The sequence below is a fragment of the Chiloscyllium plagiosum genome, unplaced genomic scaffold, assembly GCF_037043375.1.
Source record: "Chiloscyllium plagiosum isolate Xiang-an unplaced genomic scaffold, Cpla_swu_hap1 HiC_scaffold_20, whole genome shotgun sequence".
Classification (NCBI taxonomy): domain Eukaryota; kingdom Metazoa; phylum Chordata; class Chondrichthyes; order Orectolobiformes; family Hemiscylliidae; genus Chiloscyllium; species Chiloscyllium plagiosum.
Window position 1 is genome coordinate 47004079 of NW_028270158.1, and position 20242 is coordinate 47024320.

Sequence of the window (20242 nt, forward strand, 5' to 3'; positions counted from 1 at the left end):
ATGGGCCGAATGACCTGCTTGCACATGGTAGGGATTCTATAAAATCTTCACAGTGGTGACCAATTTGATCAAATTGGTCACTTGTCATCAGGAACGAAAACTCAGGGCCTAAATCTGACACATTCTGCTTCAGAAGGTTTCTCCTAAGAGGGGCGAGAAGGTGGAACTTACTGTAACCAGAAGTGGTTAAGGGGAATAGAATAAATCCATTTTGGGACAAGTGAGAGAAACATATGTGGCAGAATAACTAACAGTGAGATAGAGAGGAGTAGAACAAGGATCGTGCAAGGCATGAATGGGCTGAATGGCCTCTTCCTGTGCTGTCAACTCAACAGAAGGTGAGGTGCCATTGACGAAGGCTCAGTGAGGTGAGTAACTCTCAATGGGAGCAGGGATGTTGATGGAATGAAGAAAATTTTGACAATGGGACAGAGCCCGGATCGTTATGTTACCAGTTGTACTCATCCTCGGGAAAGGTCTGATCAATGTCCTCTGGACGGAATGTCACTGGCAGTCTGTGTGAAATGAGTTATAGACCCATTCACCTTTCTCATCTTAGCCTCCAGCCAAATGCAGTCTTGATATATATAAAAAAAACATTCACAGCTTGAGGACTACAGTCAACGGATGAATGTGGGACAGCTCACTAAATAAAATTGATATTATCTCATACAATTTCTATTGATCAAAATATGATTATATTCAACACTAATATATCCAGTGCTCGGAAACTGTATAAGTTTCTGAAGGCTTATTGATGCATTCAATTACCAGATGCTACTGTTGTGTTCCTTGCAGGCAGACTCCATTATCTGTATTTTGGAGTTGTGCCTTTCTCTGTAAGATTCCTCACTTTCAGGATTATCTGCCTGAGTAGATGGAGAATAGCAAGATCCCATAACTGCAGCGTTCCTGTCAAAAATTCTCACACTCTGGGATTTCTCTTCATTAACGCAGAAAGAAGGCACAAAAGGAGCAGATTTTCGTGTTCAGCTTGATTTTGCCCTGGAGCTGGGTAGCCCTTCGACATGTATGCTGGAACCAAAGCTGTCTATCCTTGATCTGAAGTGATAAAATGTATGAGCGCGCTGCTCAATTCATAAACTCTCATCCTGTGAGTTGTGAGATTCTCTCTGTTTCAGGAGCATTACATTTGTGGAGCTGTGTTAAATTGAGAGCAATGTACAGGAACTATCAAATCCACACAAAGAGCTCCTCTTCCTTGATCATCTTATCAGGTCACTACAGTCCCATGCTAACCCATTGCCACAGCTCCCCTGCACCGTTGAAGGGAACCTTCCATTCTTGGTTTCAATATGACTTCAAGCTGAGTTCATATCTCAAAACCGCTCTACTACCAAATCCACCTACCTCCCCCTCCTTAACACCATCCATCTCTCCCTGCCCCTGCTTTAGCCCAAGTGCTGCCTAATGTTGTAAAATGAAACCTCACCACAGCTCAGCATGGTGTAAGATCCATCCTGTAGATTTGCTTCCATTATCCTCTTTGCTGGTAAGAATCTACTCGATCTGTTTGATCTAGTGTGAGAGAGGAAAACCACTAGATCGTCAAATAAGAACAGGCTGTTAACTTCAACAAGGTGTAATCCATTGCCTGATAGTCACAAAGTACAGTGGAATGGTAGGCATTAGTTACCTTGGAATGGTAGATATTAGTTACATTGGGATGGTAGACATTAGTTACATTGGGATAGTAGACATTATTGCTGAGACTAGGACAGAGACCTTGATGTTTTGGTCTGACTCCTTCAAAGTTCAAAGCTGTTTTCCCATCTAAGTTTCCATGACATAATCGTATTGGGGTCTGTTTAATGTGAGCCGTAACATCAGTCCTTTCACATTTTATAACTCTATACAACATTGCACTCCTCATCTTGGGTTTTGTTTCCTCCAGTTTGAATGTCTGATCACCTCCTGATTGCTCCCCCATTGACCATGTTCCATCACTTCATTTCATCCTGTCCATTCTGAACTCCCTACTCACCCCTCACCCATGTGCTCTTTGACCTACATTGCTTCCCAGTTAACCAATCCATTGATTTTAAGATATGCCCCATGGTGTTCAATTCCCTCCTGGTCTCACCCCTCTGTAACCTCCTCCTGATCAACAACCTTCTCCAATTCTGCTCATCAGATTTCCTTCACTCCACCATTGGTGGCCTTGCCTTCAGATCTCCTATACTGAAAGTTCGAGGAGTTGAATAAACACAGCTTGAATGAAATGTTGTGTGAAAAGTACTGTCTGCAAATTGTCCCATTGGCTCATGGTGTCTTCGTTATACATGCTTCACTGAATATCGCAGGTGCTTTGTGACCATTGAAACACATGGTGGAACAAAGCAAGTATACAGTTGAACTCTCCACATAGCAACATATCTATTCAAAAACTATTCAAATTCCAAAGAATTGTCTTTGTCATTGACTAGAAAGTCTCGGGAGATTTTAGCAGCAAGTGGACTGATTTCCTCCCAATGACTCCATTCTCATTGCTCCTGTGGCATTGTTATGTATTCCCACATGGAACTATCAGGTTCATGTTGGGGTAATTGATCACCATTATTTACCCTGACCCAATATGGAGGGTGGTACTTATTAGGTGTAGGTATTTGCACTCTGAGAGGATGGATGAGCATACTGTGCCTAAGAATGGGTTCAACCCTGCCCAACATTGTGGCAGAAGGGTCTGTAAAGGGCTCTATCTATAACCTTTCTCTCATTCGAAGGACATAGGCAGGCAGAGCTGTGTGACAAACACTGGTAGTTTATATTCTTTTCACAAGAAAAGGCTCCGGAAGCAGACAGCACTGCAGGTGTGGAGGTTCTTGGGCTGATTATGTCAATATTCTGCAGATGATTTATCTGCAAAAAAGAAATAGCCTCAGCTAGAGAGATAAATGTACTGTGTGGCCCTTGTGCACTCAATACAAAATATTACCTTATTATCTAAAGTAATTCTAAAACCTTGTACATGTGATTCAGCTACAATTAAATGCTGGCAATTTCAGCCTAAAAAGTCCAATACAATCTACACCGTTTTTATTGTTCAATGCTAAAAGATTCTGACTTAAATTACACGGTTTTGTAAGCTAATTCATGTTCGCAGACCATATGGAAAGTAGCACTCCTGAGAGGAAATTCACGTTAATGATTGCAATCCTTCCCAATACTTACTCCTCAGCCATCACTTAAAAAAAAGATCTAACTGCTTTTGAGAGCTTGCTGTGGACAATTTGGCTGTCCCACTTTCTAATGAATAAACTTTAAAAGTACTTCATTGGTTATGAAGTGCTTGGGACATCCGAAGGTTGTGAAAAACACCCATACATTCAGTATTTTTCACTTCTTTAGATTAGTATTGACTGAAACTTAATCCTAAAGCATGAATGGCTGTCTTAAATGAGGTGCTGGATAGTATGAGGTGCAATTTAACACAGGGAGCAACAATAATCGCCATAACGCGAGATATCTACACGATGCTTCTGTGGCTAGTATTGCTACCTCACAGCACCTGTGTTCAATTCCTGCCTTGGGTAACTGTCTGCGTGGAGTTTGCAATTCTCCCTGTGTCTGTGTGTGTTTCTGTTGAGTGTTCTGGTTTCCTCCAAACATGGGTGGGTTAGGTGCATTGACCGTGCTAAATTGCCCTATAGTGTTCAGGGATGTGCAGGCTAAGCAGGTTAGCTATAGTAAGCGTGGTGTGGGTCTGGGTCAGATGCTCTTTGCAGGGTCAGTGCAGACTTAATGGACCAAATGGCCTCTTTCTACACTGAAGGGATCCTATGATCTTAAGAGGAAATCTCAACTTATCAAGCCGGGTCAGCAGGTCTGTACTCCCAGCAACGCCATTGGGAGACACTGGTCACTGCTGGGACTACAGGCAGTCTCCAAAGCTAAAGTAAACAAAGAGGCCCAGACTGAGGCAGCTCACTGAGAGGGCTGGGGGAATCAAGTTCAGGGAGTCAGGTTACAGGAAATGATGGATTTGTGGAGGTGGTATCTCCAGGGAAACCACAAAGGATCTCCCTAGCTCTCACCTGGTCTACCCCCACAGCCCGTGCAGCTAAAACTAGCATGATGTCGGCCTCCTCCAATCACAAGTAAAATACTCGGTGTGGAGGAATGAAGACCTTAATTGTCTCTCTAAAGGACAGGAAAATCCCTAATGCCCTCACCTCAGGGTAAAATTTCACACAGTTCAGGGACAGGTGAGTGGGTGGCAGGAAGCAGAACAATCGATAAATGGTGTCAACATGCAAGAAACACACAGGCAGCAATGACTATTGTAACTCTCCTGCACTCATCTGTAAATTTAGTATCATGTGGTGAAGAATTACGTCAGTCATGGCAAGGAATTGTTTCTGTGTTGGATGTTACTGAAAATAATTCTTTTATTTTGTAGATGCATAACCTTGGGCCATCTGGAATTAAACAGGCAGCAGTGAAAGGCATAAACAAAACCAGCAGAGGAACAGTTGGCGATTGCTTGATCACAACCACAGGCTCTAGAAGCTGCAGCATCACTGTGCATGCAGAGAGCAGATGGAGAAAGTAGCCTCAAGAAACATCGAAAGGGCAATACAGGCGTCACAGGAAGTCAGTCCATATATCAGGTATGACAGAGACCTTAAGGTTACCTAGCTGGGGGGCCTGTCTGAATTGTGATTGTATTGTGCAGAAAAATAGTTCAAGATTTACAAAGCACCTCCCACACAGAATTGGCATTGCCCATCCTCGACCATAGGCTGGCAGCTTGTTACATCAGGTGCACACAGCTTTGGCATGTCCATATGAGTTACACAACAGACTCATAAGGCATCAGCAGAAAATTGGACCCAATCCACGGTGATATTGTTATAATGGGATACGCCATGTACATTACTGTCACCCAGACAAATACAGGTACAAACCAGCAGTTCATGCCAACATACTGCAGGATCTGGGACAAATCAATGAAGACCTTGATCAAGATTGGCATAATGCTGCTTTGCACTCAAGGGGAATCCTCTCTACTGACTGTAGTCATACATAACACGGAGGAACATGATTGGGGTTGTTGGAGGTCAATCATCTCAGCTCTAGGACATTACTGCAGGAGTTCTTCACAGTCTTCAGCTGCTTCATCAGTAAACATCCCTCCATCGTAAGGTCAGAGTGGGGATGTTCACTGATAATTACTCAATTTTCAGCACCATTCACAACTCCTTAGATATTGAAGCAGTCCATATCCAAATGTAACAAGAACTGGACATCATCCAGATTCTGCCTGATTAGTAGAAAGTAACATTTGCTCCTTATAAATGCAAGACAGTGGCCATCTCCAACAAGAGAGAATCTTACCATTGTCCTTTGACATTTAATGGCATTACCATTGCTGAATCCCCCACTAACAACATCCTGGGTATTACTGTTGAACTGGACTGGCCATAAAAGTACATTAGCTGCAGGAACAAGTCAGAGGCTAGGAATGCTGCACCAAGTGACTCATCTCCTGACTCCTTGAAGCCTATCTACCTTTTACAAAGCACCAGTCAGGAGTGTGTTGGAATACTTCCCATTTGCTGAGATGGGTGCAGAACCAACCACGCTCAAGAGGCATGAGGTCGTGCAGAGCAAAGCAGAGGAGCCCACGTGGTTGGCACCCCATCTAACACCTTCAATGGTCACTCTGTCCACCACTGATTCACTGTGGCAAAAGTGCATACCATCTACAAGATGTACAACAGCAATTCACAAAGGCACCTTAAACAGTACCTTCCAAAGGGTATAGGTCCATTTGGCGCAGCATCTTTGGCGCGACCTATTTCGGCACAGACCCATTTCGACGTGAGCGATTCAGCGCTGCTCTTATTCCTTTTCAGGCTTACTTACAAGCATTAATGAAAGCAATAAAAAGAAAACTAATGTTTATCCTCTTCAGTAAAAATGTTAAAAAGAAAATAAAAATGAAAGAAATAAGGGAAATACAAAATTGTTGATGGCATTTTAATGGGTTTTATTTTATTTTAATAATTTGTGTATTAATATGTTTTATTTTAATATATTTTAATAATTTTAATAATAGTAGTTTAATAACTTGTACTGAATAACTACAAAACAGTTCTGTGCCGAAATGGGTCTGTGCCGAAATGGGTCGCGCCAAATCGCTCGCGCCAAAGTGGCTACGCCAAATGGTCCCACTCCACCTTCCAACGTGCAACCTTTCACACTTAGAAGAATAAGGGCCACTGAAACATGGGGCATCACCACATGCAAGTTCCCTAGTCACACACCATCCAAACTTGGAATTACACCACTGTGACTGGCTGAAAATCCTGGAACTCCCTCACTAACAGCATTGTGGTCATACCTCGTCCACATGTTCTGCAGCAGTTCAAGACAGCAGCTCACCCCTGCTTTTCCAAAGGCAATATGGGAATTGGAAACAACACCAGAGCCTACCCAGTGATGTCTACATCTCCAGAATTAGGAAGGCAATTAGAATGTCAGCTTTGGTGTGAGGTGTGTAAAATGTAAAGACATGTTGCTAAAGCTGGGTAGGTCCTTAAAGAGACTGCATCTGGAATACTGTGTACATTCTTACTTAAGGAGGGACGTATGCACATTAAATATGCTATATCTGCATTAAATATGTTGCAAGCAGTTCAGGGATGTTTCATTGACTCTGAGGCTGATTTCTGGAATGAGAGGATTGTACTACATGAAAAGGTTGGGCCTATATTCTTGGGAGTTTGCATGAATAGGAGGTGATCTTATTGATAAATATACGATTCTGAAGGGGCAGATACAGAGAAGATGTTTCCTCTCATGTGGAACTCTAGCACCAGTGACCATGGTTTAAAAATAAGGCTTCTCCCATTTAAGGCAGAGATGAAGAGAACATTCAAACCCCTCAGAATGAAGAGACTTTGAAATTTTCTTTCACTGAGAGCAGTGGAGATTGGCTCATCGAATATGTTAAACAGATTTTGGATCAACAAGAGAGTTAAGAGTACAGGGAGATTGACAGCAAAGTAGGACCCATCTCAGCGAGGATCTTATTGAATAGCGAAGCTTCTTCATCGAGCTGTGCAGTGTCTTCATGCTCTTGTTCCTTATCATTTCATAGCTGAATGCCTTGCTAGGCCATTTCAATGGGCAGTAAAGAGTTGATACAAAATGTCGGTCTGGACTCACATGTAGATCAACCCAGGTAAACACAAATAGATTTCCTTTCCTAAAGGGTATTAGTGAACCAGATTTTTTTTTTAACAACAATCCAGTAATCTCAAGATCATTATCAATGATTAATGCAGATTTTATGAATGAACTGAATTTTACTTCTTCCAACTGCTGCAATGGGGAGTTAAGTTCAAGTTTAGACCAGATCTCTGGGTAATTAATCCAGTTCCATTACCAATATACCACCATCCTCCAAAATTCGATAAATACTTTTAGAAACCTTTTGTCAACTTTGTTGGCACACTTTTTGAATGTTTACCTTAAATTGTTTAACTGGAGGCAGCATCTTATGTCCTGAATATTTAGCTGTACGATAAAGGAGCCAATGCCAGCTACATTAATGCTCAAGAAGCTCAGGCAAATGTTGAGAGCTAACTTGAATCTCTGGAATTCCGAATAGAAATGTTTCCTCTTTCTTCAGAGGGAAGGCAGTTCAGCCCCTCAAACCTGCTCTACCATGCAATCAAATCCTAGCTGTTCTGTACCAATTTCACAGCTTTGCTCTTGAGGTCCTTGTCGCAAAAAGTGTTTCTGATCTTGCTCATTAACATTTCAATTGACCCGTAGGCCCTTTGCCAGAGAGAGTTCCATAGTTTTATTTATGTTTATGTACATAAGAGCCTCTAGCTTTCATTCCTGAATGGGCTAACTCAAACTGTAAGATTGTGTTTATTGTTCTGGATTCTGCATGGAGGAAACTGCTTGCTTCTATCGTCTCAATCAAATACTTTCAATATTTTAGAGACCTTGATTAGATCACCCCTCAACCTCCTAAACTCAAAAAGAATACAAGCCAAGTTTATGCAATCTGTCCTTGTAATTTAACCCTTTAAGACCTGGTATCATTCCAGTCAATGTGAGATCCTGGTTACTGTGGATTGTCTAAATGGCACGGTAGCGGGGGAAACGAATAAAAATTAAAGCTGATCCTGCATCTTTAACCTTCGCCCAACTTGCCAGCTCTCAGCTAGGAGTTAATGCTCAGCAGTCCAGCACAGGCGAATCTAATCACTGCCCACTGCAGTCATAGATAAGATTAGCTAAGCCTTTCAGCTCCATGTAGGCCAGGACCAAGGAATGCAGTGCACTGATTTACAGAACCATGTGAAAGACCATTATCTTTTAAAAACGTGCTTTTGTGTGCACGTGTGTGCGTGTGTTTTGCCTTTACACTTGCACAGCAACTATAGTCACTGTGCAATGAATATATTGTGAAGCACCTGAACTTGCCAATTCAAAAAGCTGAATAGGAGGGGATCTGAGAATGAACACCATGTTCATCAGCAGAAAAACTGAGCAGGCACCGATCAAACTGACAGACACATTCTTCCAGGCGTCACACAACATCAACATGTAGAAAGCCTGATCTTGCTGATAAGAAACTATGCCAAAGAATATACTTGCATCTTCTGAACCCTGCTCCAAATTTGTCCTTTATCGGAATGCAGCGATAACGTAAATGATTACTGTTCTGACTAATCCAGCAGAACAAATCTACTGCTTATTAGCTTATGCTTCATCAGAAACAAAATCATGTTAAGAATGCTGTAGGCCAGTGATTCTCTAGTGTTTTATATGGCCAAGGTACCCCTAGGAGCTCTTCTCAGGTTCCAGGACCCCACTTTCAAACTGGGATGCACTACAAACAGAGAGACAGAAAATCATTTATTACTGAGCACCAAGAAAACTTGACATACTGGCATACTGGACATCTACAGGCCTAAAGCAATCCTTGACCTCATCCACCGCCAAACCACAACAACGCGACGGTCGGAGGAGGAGCGTCTTATCTTCCGACTGGGAACTCTCCAACCACAGGGAATGAACTTGGACTTCACCAGTTTCTTCATCCCCCCTCCCCCCACCTTGTCTCAGCCGGATCCCTCCAGCCCGGCACCGCCTTCCTGACCTGCAGTCTTCTTCTTGACCTCTCCGCCTCCATCCTACTCCGACCTATCACCCTCACCTTGACCTCTTTCCACCTATCACATTTCCAACGCCCCTCCTCCAAGTCCCTCCTCCCTACCTTTTATCTTCTCCTGCTGAACACTCTCTGCTCATTCCTGAAGAAGGGCCTGTGCCCGAAACGTTGAATCTCCTGTTCCCTGGATGCTGCCTGACCTGCTGTGCTGTTCCAGCATAAAAGTTCAAACTTGGTGTTTTTAAGTAAGCTTCATGGTATCGGGCTCCAAATCAGACAATGACAGTCAGAGGTCACCTCTCATTGTGATATCAATTCTGTTCCTGGATTTTGTCAAGGAAACTAACTGGCAGAATCCGCTCTCAAAAAATATGTTGAAGGACAGGCAATAAAAAATATTTGGGCTTTTACCCACAATGTTGTAAATTTATTTGGCAGATCACTCTTGATCCAAAAATCGTTTTGAAATTGACTGAACTGATGATGTGCAGTTATACCACTCTGAAGATCAATCAATCTCTCTTGAATTTTGCCTCAATTTTGGTGGGTTGTACTTCATAGAGTCAAAGAGTCATAGAGATGTACAGCACGGAAACAGACCCTTCGGTCCAACCCGTCCATGCCGACCAGATATCACAACCCAATCTAGTCCCACCTGCCAGCACTCGGCCCATATCCCTCCAAACCCTTCCTATTTATATACCCATCCAGATGCCTTTTAAATGTTGCAACTGTACCAGCCTCCACCACTTCCTCTGGCAGCTCATTCCATACATGTACCACCCTCTGCGTGAAAATGTTGCCCCTTAGGTCCCCTTTATATCTTTCCCCTCTCACCCTAAATCTATGCCCTCTAGTTCTGGACTCCCCCCACCCCAGGGAAGGAACTTTGTCTATTTATCCTTTCCATGCCCCTCTATAAACCTCTATAAGGTCACCGCTCAGCCTCTGATGCTCCAGGGAAAACAGCCCCAGTATATTCAATCTCTTCTTATAGCTCAAATCCTCCAACCCTGGCAACATCCTTGTAAATCTTTTCTGAACCCTTTCAAGTTTCACGACATCCTTCCGATAGGAAATGAGACTAGAATTTCACGCAATATTCCAACAGTGCCTTAACCAATGTCCTGTACAGCTGCAACATAACCTCCCAACTCCTGTACTCAATACTCTGACCAATAAAAGAAAGCAAAACAAACAACTTCTTCACTATCCTATCTACCTGTGACTCCACTTTCAAGGAGCTATGAACCTGCACTCCAAGATCTCTTTGTTCAGCAACACTCCCTAGGACCTGACCATTAATTGTATAAGTCCTGCTAAGATTTGCTTTCCCAAAATGCAGCACCTCGCATTTATCTAAATTAAACTCCATCTGCCACTTCTCAGCCCATTGACCCATCTGATCAAGATGCCATTGTAATCTGAGGTAACCTTCTTTGCTGTCCACTACACCTCCAATTTTGGTGTCATCTGCAAACTTACTAACTGTACCTCTTATGCTGACATGCAAATCATTTATATAAATGATGAAAAGTAGATTCAAAATCCAATCTGGGATACCGAGGTTTAACCGGTCATGAAATCTTTCTTGCATACCCTTGTGTATCTGCTTTGGAGGTTTCACGTAAACGGTAAGGTCATTGTCCTTCAGTGGCTCTGCGATAGTCTTCAGGTTTGGAAATTGTAAAAGTTGTGCCAATAAACTTTGAGGTTCTTAAGGAAAGAAACAATGGTTTCCTCACAATTTATGAGGTTACTGTTTTTGCCCTGTAAGATCTTGTTTAACAAATTAAGTTTCTGAAAGATAGCTGCCAGATAAAATATGTCCGCCTTAGCATCAACGAGTCTTTCTCCAAGCTCTTTATCAGATATGAAGGAAACTATGGTGTCCCACAGTGTAATAAATCGTTGAAGACAGGTTCCCTGAGAAAACCACCTCGCCTCGTTATGCATCCGGAAGTCTTCATCACTTTCTTCATATAGCTGCGGAAAAGAATTCCTGAAGGACATGTGATTTGATGAAGTTTACAGCCGTAAACATAAGATTGAGATGTCCTTTGAAGTTTTTAGCAACTAGGTGTTCCCTGTGAATGATGCAATGAATAGTAAAGACAGAGGTATAACTCTTTTTTCATGGGTGATGAATCTTCTGTATCGAACCAACCATAGAAGCAGCACCATCAGTTGCACAAGCAATTATATTCTCCATTGGAATATTGTTCTTCCTTCAGTAACTTTTGACTTCTTCAAAAACAGACAGTCCCTTAGTATCTGTTTTAATCCTCCTGGCAAACAACATCTCTTCCATTAGTTTGTTCCTGTTCCAGGATCTCACGTAAGTCATGAGAAGAGTGTCGTTATCTTGCTAAGTAGTTTAGTCGAACTGTAAAGAGAATTTCTTGGATTGTAATGAACTGACCAATCCCTCTTCAACGTCCCAGGCCATCACAACAATTCATCTGGCAACAATAGAATTACTCAAAGAAATTGCCTGAATTGCTTCTTTGGCCCTCAAATTCATGGCATCAGATATTATTATAGACACTGCAGGCAGGATAAGTGACTCACCAATGTTGTGAGCATTTCCAGTTGCGAGAACGTTTGATTGAATATGTTGGTGCAGTCTGGTTTACGACTGACTCTGAAGTAAGGCTCTGGGGGAGGAGCTTAAGTAATTAATTTACCAGGTGCACCGAACTCAAATGGTGTGTTGGAAAGATATTATAAATAGGAGGGAAACTATGACTCCAATGAAGGTTGTTGCTTCGGTGTTTCATCTGTTTAGTTACCAGGGCCTCTCTAAACCCTTGGGCTCCCCTTCTCACAGTTTTCAGTCTATGCCCCCCTTCAAATGTGCTAGGGCCATATGTCCCCCCATTGAGAATGGCTGCTATAGGTCCAAAGGGTTGTGGCGGGAGTGGGAGGATGAGGGGGGGGGGGGCATATGTGCGTGTGACACATTTTGCAATTCTATTATCTTGCCTTTGAAACACTCTGCAAAAATGGCGGAAATCTAAAGCGGGTAGACATCTGTCAGGGGTTTACACCGAAGATGATCACAGTCTCTATCTCCAGTTTGCCATCACCTGCTGTTTCAGAACTGGGCTCAAGTTGGTCATGAAAACTGTCACCTGAAATACGATATTCCCACATAGTCTGGGTCTTGTTTTTTTCTCACTGCTCTCACTGTTGAAGATAAATGAGGGATGGATAATTTATGTGAGGTTTGCCAACATTTCCCACATCCCAAGAAGGAAAAGGAGAATATTGTAGAGGAGAAGAATGAGATACGAGATACTAGACTAGAAAGGACCGAGGTTATTTACGAACAGGTGTTATCAATTCTAGAAGGAGTGAAAGTAGACAAGTCCCCTGGGCCAGATGGGATTTATCCAAGGATTCTCTGGAAGGCTAGGGAGGAGATAGCAGAGCCTTAGGCTTGAATATTTGAGTCATCATTGTCTACAAGTTTGGTACCAGAGGACTGGAGGATTGCCAATGTCGTGCCCTTGTTCAAGAAGGGCAAAAGAGATGACCCAGGTAATTATAGAGCAGTGAGCCTTACTTCTGTTATAGGACCAGTTTTGGAAAGAATTATAAGAGATAAGATTTATAATCATCCAGCAAGCAACAATTTGATTTCAGATAGTCAACATGGTTTTGTCAAGGGCAGGTCGTGTCTCACAAACCTCACTGAGTTTTTTGAGAAGGTGACCAAGCATGTAGATGAGGATAGGGCAGTTGATGTGGTATACATGGACTTAAGTAAAGCCTTTGATAAGGTTCCACATGGTAGGCTGTTGGAGAAAATGCAGAGGCATGGAATTGAGGGCGATTTAGCAGTTTGGATTAGAAACTGGCTTTCTGAAAGAAGGCAGCAAGTGGTGGTTGATGGAAAATATTCAGCCTGGAGTCCGGTTACTAGTGGTGTGCCACAAGGATCTGTTTTGAGATCACTGCTGTTTGTCATTTTTATAAATGACTTAGACACAGGCATAGGTGGATGGATTAGTAAATTTGCAGACGACACTAATGTCGGTGGAGTAGTGGACAGTGTGGAAGAATGTTACAGATTGCAGGGTGACTTAGATAAATGCAGAATTGGTCTGAGAGGTGGCAAATGGAGTTCAATGCAGCTAAATGTGAGGTGATGCACTTTGGGAAGAATAACAGGAAGGCAGAGTACTGGGTCGATGAAAAGATTCTTGGTAGTGTGGATGTACAGAGGGATCTTGGAGTCCATGTTGGAACCCTCAAAGTTGGAACCCAGGTGGATAGTGCTGTTTAGAAGGCATGCAGTGTGTTAGGTTTCATTCATAGAGGGATTGAGTTCTGGAGCCGCAATATCATGCTGCAACTATACAAAACGCTAGTGCGGCCACACTTGGAATATTGTGTACATTATTTCGGGAAGGATGTGGAAGCATTGGAAAAGGTGCAGAGGAGATTTACCAGGATGTTGCCTGGTCTGGAGGGAAGGTCTTATGAGGAAAGGCTGAGACATGAACCCTGTTCTCATTGGAAAGAAGAAGGTGAAGAGGGGATTTGATAGAGACATACAAGTTGATCAGAGGATTAGATAGGGTAGACAGTGAAAGTCTTTTACCTAGGATGATAATGTCAGCTTGTACGAGGGACCATAGTTACAAATTGAGGGGTGATAGATTTAAGACAGATGTCAGAGGCAGATTCTTTATGCAGAGAGTGGTAAGGGCGTGGAATGCCCTACCTGCTAATGTAGTTAACTCAGCCACATTAGGGAGGTTTAAACAATCCTTAGATAAGCACATGGATGATTTTGGGATAGTGTAGGGGGACAGGCTGAGAATAGTTCACAGGTTGGTGCAACGTCGAGGGCCGAAGGGCCTGTTCTGCGCTGTATTGTTCTATGTTCTAAAATGTAAAAATTACTAAAATATTTTATAGTTTTGATGCCTCTGAGTCCCACAAGTATTGAAGTGAGGAGGAGAAAAAAATTTATTTATGCCTTAAAGCTGGATGCGAGGAGAACATCAGTAATTCCAGCTGGAAACTACTTGGAGTTGGCATTAGTTGTGAGAATTGGGTCGATCAAGTTGCAACCCAACCTTTGAAATTGACTTTGTAAATGTGTGGGGTCAAGGAACTAGCATGATCAATCAATTATGGGCGGTACAGTGGCACAGTGGTTAGCACTGCTGCCTCACAGCACCAGAGATTCGGGTTCAATTCCTGCCTCCGGCAACTGTCTGTGTGGAGTTTGCACATTCTCCCCGTGTCTGTGTGGGTTTCCTCCAGGCGCTCCGGTTTCCTCCCACAGTCCAAAACTGTGCAGGTTAGGTGAATTGGCCATACTAAATTGCCCATAGTGTTAGGTGAAGGGGTAAATGTAGGGGAATGGGTCTGGATGGATTGGTCTTTGCAGGGTTGGTGTGGACTTGTTGGGCTGAAGGGCCTGGTTCCACACTGTAAGTAGTCTAATCTAATCCATGTGTCAGTCACTGGCCAGGAGGTCTGCTCTTGGTGGAGGGGACTGAGAAATAGTGACCTTGCTATCAAAATGGTAAATATGGACTATCAAATGTTAACTTCTATCACATGTTGTTTTATACCTGAGACCTGTTCATGGACTAAAATGATTTTTTTTAGAAAGGGGACAAATACTGGTCTGAAGTGGCTGCGAGACCATAGATTTATGGAAGTCCAAGAGACCAATGGGAGAATGTGAAGCTGTTTGCTTAAATTCACACTTGTGTAACTGCACATATTGATCGTCAAAGGTTGGCTACAACTGTTCAGCTTAGGAAGACTACAGAGCTACTTTTGGAACCGTATATAAGACATTGATTTTTGAGCAGCAAAACAGGGAGATGTGTGATATAGGTTTATAATTTGTTTTATTATTGTTGGGGAACTTAGATTCGAAAGTAGAGTTGAAATGGTTTTTCGGTCTTCATTCTGTGAAGGTGAGCTGTGTGTGTGTTTTTTAGAAAGGTCGTAAAGTCATTTGCGAACAGGGAATTCAGAACAGCCTTTCCAAGAAAGGCATATGACTAATGGACAAGCAAGGTACCTTGTGAGATAATTGCTGTAAAAGTGTTGACAATGTTGAAGTTCTGTGACCTGCAGAGACAGATGACCAGGGGCCACTATGAGAAGAAAAGATTCCTCCCAGCAAGGGGAAGAGGTTGCTTTGTAGGAATCCTCAGGCTATTGGAGTTGGAAAGCTGTTTTCAGCTATCTTTAGATCTCAGTGAGGAAGGTCAGAAAGTTAACATATGTCTGCTGTATCTCTGGGATAGGGGGAGACAGTCGCATCTAGTGAATGTGCAGAAAGTGTCTGAACAGAAACGCTAGTGACCTCAGTAGTTGAGTAAGACGTTTTAAAGCGATTATAGGAGTTGTACTTCACTGGATAGAGATAGTGAAGCAGATACATTAAAATTGAAATGACTAAGACTGGAGCTGGAATGCCAGAAATGGAAAGAGAGAATGAGTAAGAGAAACAAGAAAGAAAATAAAACAGAGAATTCCAGGAAAGAGTAAGGGAAGTTGAAATTGAAAAAGCATAAGCTGAGAAAGGGGGAATGGAAGAAGGTCTAATCCATACTGAAGCTCATTTAATCCCTAAGGAAGAGATCAACACCTTCCTTTTTTAAAAGGTTAGCACAGCTGTTAATCAAGCAGTGGACATTCAATAATGTTGTTGCAGAATAGGCTGCTAGAGAAAGCCTACAAAATTGACTCCCTCTTGCCTGAGAGACTGTGAGGCAGCTAAAGATGCTATTTTAAGTACACACCAATTAGTGCCAACAGCACACGTTAAAACATTTCATTCCCTCAAATAACAGCTTGATCAGTCAGATCTAAAATTTGAATGGTTAACGCAGTTTGCTTTTGATGAAAGGTATGGCACTGCAATTTCAGGCTGCCGATAGAGACCTTCATGAGCTTGTTTCCAAGAGGAATTCAAAAACGCAATACCCAGACGGACAGCTATTCAGGATGACAATGACAGGTCCACACAGAACCATAAACTCAGGGAGACTGGGGCTTTAGACTATCACAGATTGGGAGAAATGAAGGCCTGGGAAATACCCCTGGGATAAGCTGAAGAGAAAATAGAAGCTAGGCAGAGAAAGTGGAACTGTGCTTTAGCATTAAAAGAAGGGATTTCAATGGGATACAGGTGGGATCTCACTTTAAGTGGTTCCGCTAAGGAAAGCCAGGGCATGTCAACAGAAATAGTTGGTTTTGGCATCCTGCAAAAGCTCCAGTGACAAAACCAAAAGGGTCGATGCCATTTAAAATGTCTCTTCAGGTATGACTCGTGACCAGGAAAACTATCATAAGTTTGTGCCTAATGGAATGGCCACTAGTAACTGTATTAAACAGTCAATGAGAGAAATTAGCATTCTCTGAGAGACTGGGTGCTCACAGACCTTGCTAATGGGATAATAAAAGGTAATAAAAGATTTTCCTGGAAGTGCCTTTAGATTAAAATATTCTGAGGCACTTCACAGGAACACTGACAAGGAAAATGTGTCACAGAATCAGATAAGGGGGAGATAATAGGACTGGAAATTATAAGAATAATCAAAGAGGTAGGATTTAAGGAACACGTGAAAGGAGCAGAGAGAGCTGAGAGAGGTTCGGGAGAACATTACAGAGTTTAGGCCGAAGGCAGCTGGAAGTGTGGTCTTAGTGATGGAATGGTGAAACTTCAGGCTGTACAAGAACCTAGAATTAGAGGTGTATGGAGAACACAGGAGGGAGTTACAGAGAAACAGGAAAGGTAAGAACTTGCAGAGACTTGAAAACAGGGTCAGGAGTCTCATAAATTAAAGTTTTGCTACACCAAGTCATTGACAAGAACTTTAACATTGCATTAACGCTAGAGAGTTGTTATAGGTGAGAAAGTGACTAAGATCTGCTCTGGTGCAGATAGATAAACAAAAGAGTAACAGCTGTCATTCTGATAAAAGTGCCAAGACTTAGATTGGCAATAGTCAAGCTGTTTAAAGGTGAGATCAGTCAGAAATTTGGAACTTGATAAGCTTAATGAAGTGTGACACCATTTTAAATCCAGATAAACTGTTAACTGTTTGAATGTTCCTTACTTCGAAACGATGCTGAACAAATCACCATGTTGTCGATAAATTGAAAAGATGGATTATGTACTCTGTATGTTGGGATGCAGCCAATCTTCAGTCCTATATTCGGGAGAGCTGTCAGCACTGTTGTCATAGAGTCAGCACAGAAACAGACCCTTTGGTCCAACTCGTCCAGGCTGACCAGCTATCCAATATTCATCTAGTCCCATTTGCCAGCATTTGGCTCGTATCCCTCTAAACCCTTTCTATTCACGTACTCCAAATGACGTACTCAAGAACAAACCACGACAAGCAGGCCAAACACAGCCAGAAACCCTAACCACCTTACTATACATCAAAGAAGTTTCAGAAATGACAGCCAGACTACTAAGACCCCTCGGAATCCTAGTAGCACACAAACCCACCTACACTCTCAAACAAAAACTAACAAACTTAAAAGACCCAGTACAACCCATGGACAAAACCAACGTCATCTACAAAATTCCATGCAAGGATTGCCACAAACACTATGTAGGACAAACAGGAAGAAGGTTAGCCACTAGGATACATGAACACCAGCTAGCCACAAAAAGATACGACCCTCTCTCCCTCGTAGCCCTACACACGGATGAAAAAAAACCACAATTTCGACTGGGACAACACATCTATCCTGGGACAGGCTAAGCAAAGTCATGCCAGAGAATTCCTAGAGGCCTGGCACTCCAACCACAACGCCATAAACAAACACATAGATCGAGATGCCATCTATCAACCCCTCAGTAAACGAACAGGAAATGACATCACCACAAACCCCAGGAACTCCATCCAGGAGAAAGATATAAATAGAAAGCAGGAGACAACAGCTTCGCTTCACTTGGAGGTCGCCACTAATGATGTTACCTAGCTAGGTAATGAAACGTCTGGATATCAAACCTACAGCTCAGCGAGCAAACCTACACCCTAAACTCCAAATGAGCCACAAGATTCAAGTCCCACTCCAAGGCTTGTGCACACTAACCAAGGCTGACACTCCAGTGCAGTACTGAGGGGGTCATTCACTTTGCTGCTTTCTGAAGAGATGTTAAACAAAGATCCGTTTGGCCTGTCAGGTGGACATACAATATCTCATGGCACTACTTCAGAGAAGATCAGGGGACTTACCCCGAATGTTTTAACTGGCCAATATTTATCATTCAATGAAGAGGTCATCATCAATTTCCGTTTGTGAGGGTTTGCTGTGTGAAAATTGGCTGTCGTGTTTCCTACATTACAACAGGGTCAACTCAAAAGTATTTCAGTGACTGAACAGTACATTAGGACATCTTGAAGTTATGAAAGGTGCTATAGAAATGCAAGCTCGTATTTTTCTGCCCTCAGAACTGCTCCTATGTTAATTTATGTAAAGTGTAGAATCACATGTCACAAACTTATTTCCCAGAGTCCTGCAACACCAGGACCTCCAGGAGTGAACGCTCTGCCACTAGTTATTTCCAGCGTTTCCCACACTTTGCGCCACCTATAGGAGATACCCTGAAAGTGCCAGAAGCAACTGAGTGCACATTATCTTGATGTCACACAGTCCCACCAGCTGATGTACAACCACACTTGCAAATCTGCATCACAAATGGCCACTGAACAAAATCCCATGCTGCACTTCAAAGTTCATGGAGCTCATACAAGCGCTGTTTAAAGGTCCAGACATCCAACTTGCACATAAGATTTGGGATATTGACTTTTGATATTGTAATGCATTTGGATGTATTGAGAGTATTTTTATTCTTTCAGGAGATATAGTCATTGCCGACAGGGCCAACACTTCCTGCCCATTTCTTGACCACCGACATCTCAAAGGTCTTTATAGATAATCAAGTGTAGCCACTGCTGTCATGTAACAGCCAATGTGCACCCAGCAAGCTTCCCGAAGAGCAATGTGATAATGACCATATAATCTGTGCGATGTTGATAAGGAGATAAATATAGGCCAGGACATTGAGGATAACTTCCCTGCTTGCCATAGGATCTTTAACATCCGCCTGAGAGGGCAGACTGAGCTTCAGATTAATATTTCGGCCAAAACACAATGTCAATGCAGTGCTCCCTCAGTACTGCACTAGAGTGGCAACCAATGTTGTTGTGCTTAAGAGAAACCTCACTGTGAAGAGGAATATTTAGTCCGAGCATCTAACCAGTAATTTTAGGAACCTTGAAGATCCTTGTCCAATCATATACATCATTTTATTTGTTCTCTCTTGGATGTAGTGTTTAAGAGGAGGCTTAAGGATTGTGTTGAATGGCCCATAACATTGAGAAAAGGTGCCCATGCTGAAAGCCCGTCATTCATCATTCATCATTCTCCTCTTCTCTGTTGCACAATTTTCATTATTTTTCTCCAGAGAAGGCTGAGGTGTGATCTGACAGATGTCTTTAAGTTTCTGAAAGGTTTTGATAGGCAAAGAAGATGTTTCCATCAGTGGGTGAGATAGTAACTGAGGGCCATAGATGTAAGGGAGTCATTTATTTATCTAATGGGAATGTCCTTACTCAGTGTTATGGACCAGACCAAACCCTCTCAAAACAGGTTTGAAAGATACCTTTAAAATAAGAAAAAGTTAGGCTAAGTGTAAGACATTGCGTTCCAGATGCAATTTGATTGGTCAAACTATCAGGTTTGAAACAAAACACACTTTATACTTACACTATAATTAAAAGATAGACAAAGTAAAAATAAAAGGAAACCATTGGTTTAATTGTAACGCTACCAAAATGTTTAACAAAAGCATTATATATTAACTACAACAAATTGATTGTTCCAATATAGTAACACCCTATAAACACACCCTTGGCAAAGGCAAATTCAGTAAATTAGATTGTCTCACATGCAATTCTAGCAGTAGGAAGAAAACCACAGCTTTTAGCTGTACCAGGGAGAGGAATAAAACTTTCAAATCCAGTTTCAAGACTCCAGCAACTGCTACTGAAGGCTAAAACTAAAAATATTCCTGGTACT